Below are 12929 nucleotides of genomic sequence, written 5' to 3' on the forward strand. Positions count from 1 at the left end.
CAATAACCACCAAGGAACTTGGAGGCTAGTGATCATTTTCTCGTATGTTCAGATTTTCCTGATGAGTAGTAATTAACAGTACTGAGTCCATGAATCTGGCTGACGAGACGGGTCCTAAAACATAATTTGTCCATTCCTCACAGTATCTGAAAACAGCAGGTTGAAATGCAGCTGTTTTGCTGTTGTTGTTGTTGTTGTTGTTGTTGTGTGTGTGTGTGTGTGTGAGAGAGAGAGAGAGAGAGAGATCTCGCAGCCCTCGTAGGTTCCCCAGGTGGCCGTATCTTTCCACAGCTACCTGAACAGCCAATGAAAGCATCACTAAACGTATGAAGTTTCCATTTTGGTCAGGGAGGAACATGACCACCCTGCTCAGTCTCCTCTCGGGGCTGTGCTTTGGGCTCCCTTTCCACTTCACTGAAAAGGAGAAGGCTGCTGGGGAAGTTCAAAGGTCAGTCTCAACAGGTGAGAGGTAACCCTGAAAAACAAGGGAACTATAAAAAGACAGTACTAGAAAAGCACCTGGCAAGCAAGCAAGCATCCCCCAGCACAGCATCTCAAGGGTGAGCTCATCACCTGGAGATAGTACGGAAACCTCCAGTTCTGACTCAGTGGGGCCTGAAGAGTCTGCAGCTGCTGACAAGTTCCTAGGTGAAAGCCAGGAACGGCGGCCTGGGATTGCACAGTGGGGAGCACAGATGCAGCACAGTGTTGTTGGAACTCTTGGGTGCAACCCACAGTAAGAAAAAAATATTAAAATCACAACCCCACGTTCACTGTGGGTGAGAGAGAAGAGGGAGGGGGGAGAATATTTTGTTGCAACATATACCATTCATTTTTTTCCCCCAAAGGTAAAGCATTCCTTTTTTTTTAACCTTTATTTTATTTATTTACTTTAATGTGGTGCTGAGGATCAAACCCAGTGCCTCACACGTGCTGGGCAAGCACTCTACCACTGAGCCACAACCCAGCCCCACATACACCATTCTTTTTGAGTACAGGTTGAGCACGCTTAAGCCCGAATCTGAAATGCTACAGAATTCAAAGTTGTTCAAGCAATGATGTGATGCCGGGTCTGGAAAATTCCACACTGCTGTAACAAAGTTTCACGCACAAAATTATTTAAAATATTGTATAAAATTACCTTCAGGCTGTGTGTATAAGGAGCATGTGAAATTAAATGAATTTCATTTTAAGACATAGGTCCCATCCCAATACATCTCATTTCACGTATACGAGTACTCCAGAATCAGAAATCTAAAACACTTCGGGTTCCAAGCATTTCAGGTAAAGAATATTCAACCTGTATCAACACAACACTCTTTGATACTTTCTATTCTACTTAATCCACTTTAAAAAGTCAATCAAGGCCCATGAAATCGATTTCCCTACTTCTTAGCAAAGTGTCACACAATTAGAAAAACAAGCATGTGGTAAAAGGTAACATTCCTACTAAAACTCAGGCCAATTACTAAGGAAGTTGAGATTATGTCAGAATTCTAACAGGCAAAGGTGTACCAAATTTTCTGTGGAAATGCTTTCATTAAAAATGTTTAGGTAGGGCTGGGGTTTAGCTCAGTGGTAGAGCACTTGCCTAGCATGCGTGAGGCACTGGACTCGATCCTGAGCACCACATAAAAATAAATAAAGGTATCATGTTCATCTACAACTAAAAAGAATTAAAGAAAAAAAACTGTTTAGGTGTTTGACAGCGTATTGGAACATGCCAATAGTCCCCACTACCTGGGAGGCTAAGGAAAGAGGATCACTTGAGCCCGGGAGTTACAAAGAAAAACAATTCAGGTTTTTCTTCAATTATTAATTAATTTATTTTCAGAGTCTAAGTTACTTAGGGCCTCATTAAGTTGCTGAGGCTGGCCTCAAACTTGGGATCCTCCTGCCTTAGTCTCCTGAGCCATCAGGATTCCATGTATACACCAGATGCCCAGTCAGAGTTTTACTTTGCCTTATAACCTCATCAGTGAACCACTACTAGGTGTATACTTCTTTGAGTCTGTACTCTTGAATAAGCAGAAGTCTCTAAATACCATTTCTCTCTTAAACAATGAGGGCCCATTAATGAAATGGCTGATTTGAGAAGTACAGAAGATAAACTTGGAATATCTTGTCATATACAACGCAAGAATGATACTGAAGACCTTTAGGGCTGTATCCAAAGTCTCAGGAACCAATTTGAGTGACATCCCTCTCCTTAACCAAGGACAAATAATGTGAACTTCAATCAAGATAATGACACAGTGTTAATCAAGATAATGACACAGTGTAATCCCAGCCGCTCGGGAGACTGAGGCTGGACAATCGGAAGTTGGAGGCCAGCCTCAGCAACTTACCAAGGCCCTAAGCCACTTAGTGAGACCCTGTCTCAAAATAATAAATAAAAAAGGGCTGGGATGTGGCTCAGTGATTAACCCTGAGTTGAACCCTGGTACTCGGAAGTGGGGTGGTGGTGGGGGGAAACTACACAAAGTAAAGCATAGAACACATGTTTAAATGCATGGTTCACACGATGTTCACAAATAACCATGTGCATTGGCCACCTCAGTGCAGGGTTCTCAACGGTGGCACTACTGATCCTGTGGAATGGGAAACGCTGACCAGTCTGCTATCCAGTAGCTAGCCAGGCCTCTAAACATAAAATGCCAGCAGCATACTCGGCCTAGATCTTCTGTGACTACCAAATATCTTCCCAGATATTGCCAGATGAGCCTCAGTTGGGAACCAGAGTCATGAAGATGCTACGGATTCAGGGGTCCATGCTACAGTTTCCATTAAAAATTAACGATATCCTACTGGGTGTGGTGGTGCACACCTATAATCCCAGAGACTCGGGAGGTGAGGCAAGAGGATCACAAGTTCACAGACAGCCTGGGCAACTTAGTAAGATGCTATCTCAAAATAAAAAGGTTCAGGGATGTAGCTCAGTGGTAAAGCACCCCTGGGTTCAACTGCCGGTACCAAAAAAAAAAGGGGGGGGGCGGTTTCACAGTATCTTTCAAATTGTTAAAATAAAGAGATTCAGCAGGGCTAGGGTTGTGGCTCAGTGATAGAGCACTTGCCTGGCATGTGTGAGGCACTGGATTCGATTCTCAGCACCACATATAAATAAATTAATAAAATAAAAGTCCATGGACAATTAAAAAATACATTAAAAAAAAGTGGCTGGGGTTTTGGCTCAATGGTAGAGTGCCTGCCTACCACCTGTGAGACCCAGGATTCGATCCTCAGCACCACATAAAAATAAAGATATATATATTAAAAAGAGAGATTTAGCAGTGGTCCTATCTTTCCTATATGAACTCTATCCTGCAATAACCAAAAACTCAGTGGAAATTTTTTTTTAATTTACTATTATTATTATTTTTGTTGTTAGCAGGGATTGATTGAATCCAAGGAGTGTTTAAACAATGAGCCACAACCCCAGCCCTTTTAAAAAATATTTTCTTTAGAGACAGGGTCTTCCTGAGTGGCTAAGGCTGCCTTTGAACTCACAATCCTCCTACTTCAGCCTCTTGAGCTGCTGTGATCACAGGTGTGTGCCATTGTATCCATGAAAATTTATTCTTATAAAACCTTTTTTTTTAATGCCTCAGGGGCACTATTTTGCATTTTATTTAGAAACAGGGTCTCACTGAGTTGCATAGTGCCTAGCTTTTGCTGAGGATGGCTTTGAACTCGTGATCCTCCTGCCTCAGCCTGGGATTACAGGCGTGCGCCAGCCTGCCAGGCAAAGTATTTTAACTAATAAAGAAAACAGGAAAAGTAAGAATGAGGAGTTTTATAAGTTGAAACAAACTGGTGGATTAAGGCAATGAGCAGACACCAACATCAAAATAGGAGACATTCATTATGAGTGAATGTGACATCATTCCCGAGTAAACCTCACCAAGCAGACTTAGAAAGAAACAAGACCTGACTCTGATTAGGACTACACATCTAACTACCAAATGCCGACAAACATAGGGAACAGAGGAACACAGCTAAATCATACTAATGAAGTCGGCAAAATCTAAACCATAGGAAATACAAAACCCAGTCTATTCATCCACAACCACAAACTGCATAGGAAAGAAGAGGTGCAGTGGAAACACATGAACTGAGATAACCATTTGAAGTGTATTTACTTAGATATTAATTCAGACTGGTGTGTGCTTAAATTATATGCATTCTTACTATTTGTGTGTGTTTTATACCTATGTGCATATAATCTCAAGAAATCTGATTTAAAATTAAATGTGGCTTTAACTAAATTACAAGTAAAGTTAAAATTGGTTTTGAAATCTAGGAAGCTAAGCAAGGCGGGGTCTGGTTAGCATTTGGATGAGAGAACAACTGTAGGTTTTGTTAAGTATTTCTTTCTGTCTACATAAAGAATCTCAAAGTTACCTACTAAAATACAGATGAACTGCTGTATCTGGGGTGTGCTTCAAAGCAATCCAAGACTCAAGAGAAGTCTGAAGATAACAAGACGGGTCATCCATTGATCATGGCTGAGGGTACAGGATGCATAATGAATAAAAAGGGTTCATTATACTGAGACCACTCGCTACTGGCACATGTCTTAAAATTTCCTATGGTCAAGTTTTTCTTTTAGTTGCAAGAAAACAGGAAAGAGTCCCTGGTAACACCTCACAGAATTAATTTACTTGAACAAACGAGAAATGTGATACTTAATACAGCCTTGACCTCTGTGATAAGAGAGTAACATATGAGTAATGTTTTATCTTCCAATTATTTTTCTGAAAAGAACAGAATAAACCAAGTGAGAAAAGCTGCACTTGGTGGTGACGGATCTGAATGATGTATTTTTTTTTCTCACCTTAGGGATTTCATACCTGCCATCACTCAGATGAAATCCCATCAGCAGGACAGACAACTTTCAGAAAAATGAAGTCACAGATGTCTATTAAGAAGGTATTCAAGATGTTCTGGGTGCAGAAAATAAGTTTCCATATGGAAGCTACTGAATTGAGTCCCTCATTATGAAATTTAAATACACACATAATTTTTACATATGTATAATAAGGAGAAAGCCAGGAACCTAGTCTTGGGTGGTTGGAACTGTTGCTATCCCATTGCTTATCTTCCTAATGTTTCACTACAATAAATATGTGTGTGTGTCTCTTCCCTAATAACTCAGTCTGAGGTCTGCACCTATGAAGATATCCGCTTGGGTTACAAGGAAGAGTCACTGATATGGGGTTTCTTATTCCCCAGGAATGTTGGAGAGAACAATGATGGTCTTCATCTTGTAAACTTAAAATGAGCCTGGACAGAAGGCAGGGTGGCAGGAGGGCAGAGATGGCTTATGCTAAACCCCCGTGTTACCATTAGATCCTTGGAATCTGAGGTGCAAGGGCTGGGGTTGTGTCTCAGTGGTAGAGCACTTGCCTAGCGAGCATGAGGCACTGGGTTAGATCCTCAGCACCACATAAAAATAAATGAATAAAATAAAGGCATCTGTCTATCGACAACTACAAAAAAAAAATTAATAAAAAGTAAAAAAAAAAAAATTGAAGTGCAAACCAAATTCAGGTTTCCCTATTTATCGACAAAGATTCTTTTCCTACAAAACTGAATTTCAATCCCAGGTAAGTCATGTAAGTAACCAGAAAGTCTTGAAGTCTGGGTTTCCCACCTAGAGAGTTCCCATCTGATACAGGATCTTGCTGGCCTCTCCAGAGGCTCTTTGGAAAGGATGATGGAATCCAGTCATGTTGAAAAACCACACTGAGAATTCTGTCAGGGCTAGAATTCCTCAGGAAATCACTGGTGGCCTGAGGAATCTGGCCCTTTTACCAGGGGACTTCGACTCTCCTGCCTGTCCCAAATCCTGTCACTATCCCTGAGCCGTGGTCACCCTGGCCCCTTGCACTGCCTTCAACAGGTCCCACTTGCTCCCACTGCAGGGCCTTTGCACGGGCTGCCTAGACTTAACAGGTATCCTTTTTCCAAGATAGCTCCGCGACTAACTGGTTGACCTTCTTCAACAAATCTCTTGCTCACACATCACCACAGTAAGTAGCCCTTTCTGATCTCAACCCCTACCTAAGTACTCCTTTAGCTGGCCCCACCTTTCCCTGTGTTGTTGCTATTATTATTTTTTATTGTGGTAAAGCACACATAATTTCTTTTAAGGATCACAATTCTGTGGGGCACTCACCGTACAACCGTCACTGCCACTCACTTCCACAACTGTATCATTTTTCCAAACTGATACTCTGTATCCACTGAACAAACTCCCTCCTTTCTGCTAACCATCCCACCCTTTGCCCCAATCAGCAAAATATATTCTGGCTTTGTGATTCCTACCTTACTAGGTACCCCAGGTAAGCAGGATCATAGAGTTATGTGTATGGGTCCTTGTGTGTCTGGCTGAATTCACCAAAGCATTATGTCTTTAAGTTACATCCATGTTGTAGCACGTGTCAGAATTTGCTTCTTTTTTAAGGTTAAATAATCTTCCACTGCACCCACACGTGCTTTGTTCATCCATTCCTCCATCAAGAGACACTCAGGTTATTCCAACCTTTGACTACAAGAATAAGACTCCTGTCAACAAGGGTGTGCAGATACCTGCTCAACTCCCTGGTTTTCAATTCTTTTAGATACACACCTACAAGTGGAAGTGCCACATTCCACGGTAATCTATGTTCAGCTTTTTTGAGGACCCACCATTCCATTTTCCATGGAAGCTGTGCCACTTTGCATCCCCCTCATTCTTGTTGACGCTTGTTATTTTCTGCTCCCCTTACCCTCTCTTATTTTCTCCCTAGCCTCTTCTACCCATCATACTCGATTACCTGCTTATTTAAATTGACTCCCCCCTCCCCAATTAAAACTTAACTTCTTAGGGACAGGACTGTTTTCTCACTGCTCTATCCTAACAACGGGATTTGCACATAGGAGCTGCACAAGAAATCTGCCGAACAAATAAAATGCTTGAATCACAACCACTTTAACAGGCTTTTGAATCTGCTAAATAGATTCGCCACACCACATTCATTAAACTCTACCCGGTTTGGGGAATCTCAAAGTCTAACATGTGATGATGATGATGTCAGATGTATATTCAGCTGATCCTCATTAGTAATCATCCGTGAACCACAGACAGGGTGACCATTGGAAGGAATCATAAAAATCGTGTCATTCATGTCATTAACTTCAAACCTAATCACACAGTCACCAAAAGAGCCACAGCAAAACTTAAAACAGCAAAAGTGGAGAAAAAAAAGCACTTTTAGTTCATAGAAAGCCTGCAAATGCAATATGCTTTATTTTAAAAGATCAAACGAACAGCAAAAGAGATGGGACAGTGGCCTTCGGTAGGCTCCTTAATTAGACGTATCCAAGGACAGCTTGACCTAGAAACCTAACTTTAGGTCTACTTTTAAAATTTTTCCCCTAACATTCATATTTGGTGTTTGTTGTTTCATTTGGTTTGTTTTTTAAGAGCTGCATGTAAAAAAAAAAAAATCAGACAGAATTTCCATGAGCTCATTATAAATGAGCTAAAAAGCCTCATGAGTTTTTTCTCTGGAAGTCAGTGGGTTGTATTCCAGTGGATCAGAGGCAGAGTCAGTCTCTCCCCCAGATCTACCTCAGCTGAAAATACTTCAAGGGAAAAGGTCATAGATCTTTCTTGTAGAACTAGTCTATTCTCCTCCAAGCAACCATCCCATCTCTCAGTCTTCAACAGAAGACACTCAGGCTGGAGATTTCATGCAACAGTAGAGCACTTGCTTACCGCCTATGCCTGAAGCCCTGGGTTCGATTCCCCAGCACCAAGAAAAAAAAAATAGAAATCCATCTCCCTCCAAAAAAACACCCATTCTATTTCAAATGGATGATACTATTGTCAAGCTTTAAAGACTTTCTCGGGACTTGATGTGAAGACCAAGAGTAATTAATCTGGAACATGACGATCTTTCCCAGCATGATAAAGAAAATCTTGATGAGAAATTATGTACTGAACTGAATTAGTCAAAGAACAAGTTGTTCTTTCAATGTGCACACTCACATGCGCAAATTTGCACACTTGAAAGAGAGATGAAAAACTGAAATATTCTGCACAGTCGGTGACGAGCTAAACAGGAGGGTAGATGAGAAACGACCAGTATTTAACAGATCGGACTAAATGCGGTTTAAACTCTTAAATTCTCCGAATGGAGAAACACCTGACCCTTTCAACCTTCGTGGACACCTTGTTGTAAATGATCAATATGTAGTTCAGGTGGGCACAGTGGTGCACGCTGTATTTCCAGTAACTAGGGAGGCTAAGGCAGGAGGATTTCAAGTTCCAGGCCAGCCTGGGCAATTTAGTGAGACCCTGTCTTTAAATAAAAAGGGTTGAGCTGCTCACACCTGTAATTCCAGCAGCTCAGGAGGCTGAGGCAGGAGGATCATGAGTTCAAAGCCAGCCTCAGCAATGGAAAGGCACTTAGCAACTCAGTGAGACCCTGTCTCTAAATAAAATACAAAATAGGGCTGGGGATGTGACTCAGTGGTTCAGTGCTCCTGAGTTCAATTCCCTAAATAAATAAATAAAAATAAAAGGTTGGAGATGTAGCTTAGCAGTTGCCTAGCATGAGAAAGGCCTTAGGTTCAATTTCAGCACCCTCACAAAAACAAAAAACGTCTACCTCAGGTACACATCGACTTCAGAGGAGCCTAATGCTGAATGTGGACAATGTTCCTGGTGATTTTGTGTGGTACTCCGATTCAGACTTTTGACATATAGTTTTCCAAATGAACTTGTCCGTTATTGAAGGCCTCCTCAAATATCCATTCTTTTATCCACATCTATGGCTACGTCATTTCCTCCTTCTACCAAGTATAGTAGCTCATCATCAGTACGACATAAGAATCATTTCATTAACAGCAGTCAGTTTATTCCCGTCCAGCCACTCCTGCAATACTGCTCCAATGTTTGGGGTCACATGTTGCTTCCGAGAGATTTCACACTCTATACCTTTTCTTTACATACCTGGCTCAAAGATACAGGTAAAGAGCTATGATATATAACATATATATATATTATATATAATAGAGTCACATGACACATGGCTGTACATCTAGGTTACAAGAATGTAAAGTGCCACTCTTGATATTTTAGCAATCTTGTGGTGGACAGTCTAGGGACCAGTTTCTCCTCGTCTGCACCTCATTCTAAAGGGAAGAACTCTACCTTGTCTTTGGCCCTATGAGCTCTCACAGAGTCATGAGTCAATTAAACTCCAAGAATGAACTAGACCTTACACATCCAAATGCTTTTCACTCCCCCAGCACTCCTGAGGATCTTATCAACAGGAAACAAAAGCGCTATACTGCTATAATGAAGCGTCTGGCTTTTATTTTCTAATTAGAAAAGCCCAAAGATTGTAGCCCAGGGAACAGCTAAATATTTAGAATGTTAAAGAAGTTACCAAGACCCAGGTGCCCTCTGCCCTCCCCACCCCCATGGCCCTGTTGTTTACCCTGCTCTAGACCATTTCAGAAGAAAAAACTTTTGTTGGCCAAATCTGCAGCAATGGGGATGTACGTGCACCGGTTGAGACCTCCCTCGCTTGAAGTGCAGTCTGACCATTTTGGGGAAAAAAAAATAGGAGCTGTTGTGTTTACAGATAAACGCTGCCCTGGCTCCTATCCCACAAGAAGCACCAAAACAGTAGAGACACATCAGATTCCTTGACATGCAGGTAGTTTCAGTCAGGATATTCTTCAAGAACTAACTTCCCATTTTAAAGTTCTAATTCTCTCAACTTGCCAGCAACCACTTTCATTTCTTGGAATTCAACCTATTCTAATTAAACACATGTTCACACTAACAAAACAAAAGTGACTGTTTTTGAAAGAGAGGCATTAAATTTTTGCTCACATATCTTGGCAGATGAAACACACTGCAATCATCAGAATCTAAAACATCAGCTTGCTTCTCAGGTCAGTGGTGTCCCCCGCCCTCTTTACAGCTCCATTTAATTCTCTACACCCTCAAAAGCTCTCATGCTGTGTCACTTCTACACAGCCATTTGGACGCCGAGGCAGGAGGTTTGCAAGTTTGAGGCCAGGCTCAGCAACTTAGTAAGACCCTAAGCAACTTCGTGAGACCCTGTCTCAAAACAAGGAATAAAAAGAAAACACTGAGGATATGGCTCAAAGTGAAGTCACCCCTGGGTTCAATCTCCAGTACAAATAAATAAATAGTGCAAAGCTATCCACCAGCTTTCAGCTCCCTAAAGCCCTCATTAAAGGCAGTGACAAATTTTGAAGACCCAGCCATGGAGTTACCTTTTCTTTCCTACTCCCCACCCCCATGGCTGCTTAGAGAAAACTAAACAGACTAACAACAAAAAACTCATTATTGACTATAGCACTCAGGCTTCCACACTCACCTGACCCCGGGTCAGCCCCTCTGTTACCAAAGTACGCCCAGCCAGGAATGCGAATCCTGCTCCTCCAGTAGTCAGCGCCTAGATATTTAGAAAGAAAGACCACCAAGTATGAAACTCTCTGGGTCTCTTAACAGAAATGCTCTTCCTAATTTCACCTGTTTACCCTCTTTAGACCCCTTCCCTGGAGGGATGCTCTCTCCTCCAAACTTGGCAGAAAGGTTGGTGGGATCACCTGGCAAAGATTATAGGTAACTTCGCTTGTTTATTTCCAGGGCATAACTGACAAGTGAGACCGGACACGCACAAACTTCGAACGTGCATGAAGCTGGGTCTAAGCGAAGTGTTTGGCAGATCCCAAAGCACTGGATTCCCCACGCGGATGATAAGTATCGGAAACCCGCACCCTCATTGGACAGGAGCTCAGTCCAGACTTCTGCCCTCACCGCTCCCCCAGTTTTCTTCCTTTTTTTAAAAAAACCCTCCCCGCGGGGGCCCCCACGCATGCATTATTCTCCAAACCATGCAGCGCGAGGGCTACATTTTTAGAAAGATTGCTTCCTTGAGCAGACTCACTTAAGACACCCCCTCAACCCCCCTCCAAAAAAAAAAGCTATTTCCTGCAGCTGCTCCAACAGTTTCCAACTTGGGGGAATGCCATTTAGGTGCAGAATGGGGAGCCCTCAAAAGCCAGGCACAGGAGTCCAGGGAGGATATCTGGGTTTGCTTGGGTTTTTTAAAGCCTGAAATGAGACCTCCAAATAAACTGCCGGCAGTAAAAGAACCCCCACATACATGCCAAGTGCATGCAAGAACTCCCAGAAAGTGGGGCAAAAACTTCTGCGCCTGGGGAGCCGATGCCAACTCCCTGCACCCTCTGCCTGGCCCCAGCCTCTACCTTGGTGCCCAGGGAGCCACTCCGACTTGGGGGAGCAGGACGAGGAGAGGGGTTAGCAGCCGCTAGGTAATCCCATGTCTGCGAAAAGGGAGCTCATTCCGTTAGCATGGAAGCGGAACACCCACACCTCCTCTCGGCGTGCGCTTTCTCTCTCTCTCCACCCCCTGCCTCCTCTTCCTCCACCACCACCTCCTCCTCCACTCCTCCCACCCCAGCAAGCTTGAGGAAACGCTTCAGCAGAACATCCACGTGGTTACAGCACTTTGAAGTGGCTCCCGGCGCTTTATATAGGCCGGGAAGCTCCCTGGGCAATGCAGTCCGAGTGCCTGGTCGTGCCGGCGCCCGGGCTCCTGGGAGGAACTGCAAGTCCCAGAATCCCCTGGGCTCCCGGGCTGGGCTCTAAATAGATGCGCGGCGGGGGGGGGGAGCGCGGGGGGGGGGGGGAGCGCGGGGGGGGGGGGAGCGCGGCGGGGGGGGGGGGGGAGCGCGGCGGGGGGGGGGGAGCGCGGCGGGGGGGGGAGCGCGGCGGGGGGGGGGAGCGCGGCGGGGGGGGGGGAGCGCGGCGGGGGGGGGGGGAGCGCGGCGGGGGGGGGAGCGCGGCGGGGGGGGGGGAGCGCGGCGGGGGGGGGGGGGAGCGCGGCGGGGGGGGGGGAGCGCGGCGGGGGGGGGGGGAGCGCGGCGGGGGGGGGGGGAGCGCGGCGGGGGGGGGGGAGCGCGGCGGGGGGAAACGTCCTGCTGGGCTGCCGCGCTGCAAAGTCGACTCTGCTCCGGGACCCGTCGGACTTGCAGCTCGCGATCCCCCTGGACACCCATCCCGGGACGCCCCCAACCCCTGGGGACTTTTCTCCTGTGGCTGTGTCCCTTACTCTGAATCCAGGTGACACAGGGGACCAGGAAGCGGGGAGGGGCTTGAATTTCTGCTTTGGGAAGTTTTTTTTTTTTTTTTTTAAACAAGCTGTTGTCCACCCTTACCCCCACCACCCCCTCTTTGGGTCCCTAAGCCAAGAATTTCAGAAATCCGGGGCACAGAAACGCCAGTGTTTGCGGTCAAGGATTAAAGGCGCGAGGTTGTCTTTATTTAATCTGCTCTGCCCTGCTAGTGTTTCTTGAAAAAACAAAACACAAAAAATTCTAAGTCTGGAAGCGATGGTCCACGCAACCGGGAACAGAGGCGGGTCGCCTGAGAGCACTTTTCTGAACTGCATGCGCCTTTCGTCGCCCGGCAGGAGGTAAAGGAACGCAGACCTCTCCTGTGCGCAAATAAAGGAACCGTGTTGTGACTTTCCAGCGCAGGGATTGAAACGCAGAAAACAAATAGAAACAGCAATCTCCTTTCTGAGCCTGCTTCTAGCAGACCCCCTGCTCCTGGAAGCTGTAAATGCTTAAGTAAATAAGCCGCAAACCAGAAAAATAAGGGCTTTGAACAGAGCCGCTCGCACAGAGATGCGCGTCCAGGTGAGGCGCCCTCCCAGCATCTCCAAAAGGGGCGAAATGGATTTCAGCCCACTGCCAAATAGTGTTTGAGGTCTCAGGCTATGAGATGGCGTGGGCTCTGGGTTTTGGAAAGAGAGGAAGGGCTTTGCTCCCTACCTCAGATGACGTGTATTCATTCCACAAACGTTTCCTGA

General features: G+C 44.9%; 1 pseudogene; it reads left to right on the top strand.

Annotated features, from left to right (window-relative positions):
* The first annotated feature begins 12447 nt into the window (after positions 1–12447).
* Positions 12448–12929, top strand: part of LOC143388919 (formylglycine-generating enzyme-like) — a 61981-nt pseudogene continuing 61499 nt past the window's right edge.

Source organism: Callospermophilus lateralis, unplaced genomic scaffold (assembly GCF_048772815.1).
Source record: "Callospermophilus lateralis isolate mCalLat2 unplaced genomic scaffold, mCalLat2.hap1 Scaffold_45, whole genome shotgun sequence".
Classification (NCBI taxonomy): domain Eukaryota; kingdom Metazoa; phylum Chordata; class Mammalia; order Rodentia; family Sciuridae; genus Callospermophilus; species Callospermophilus lateralis.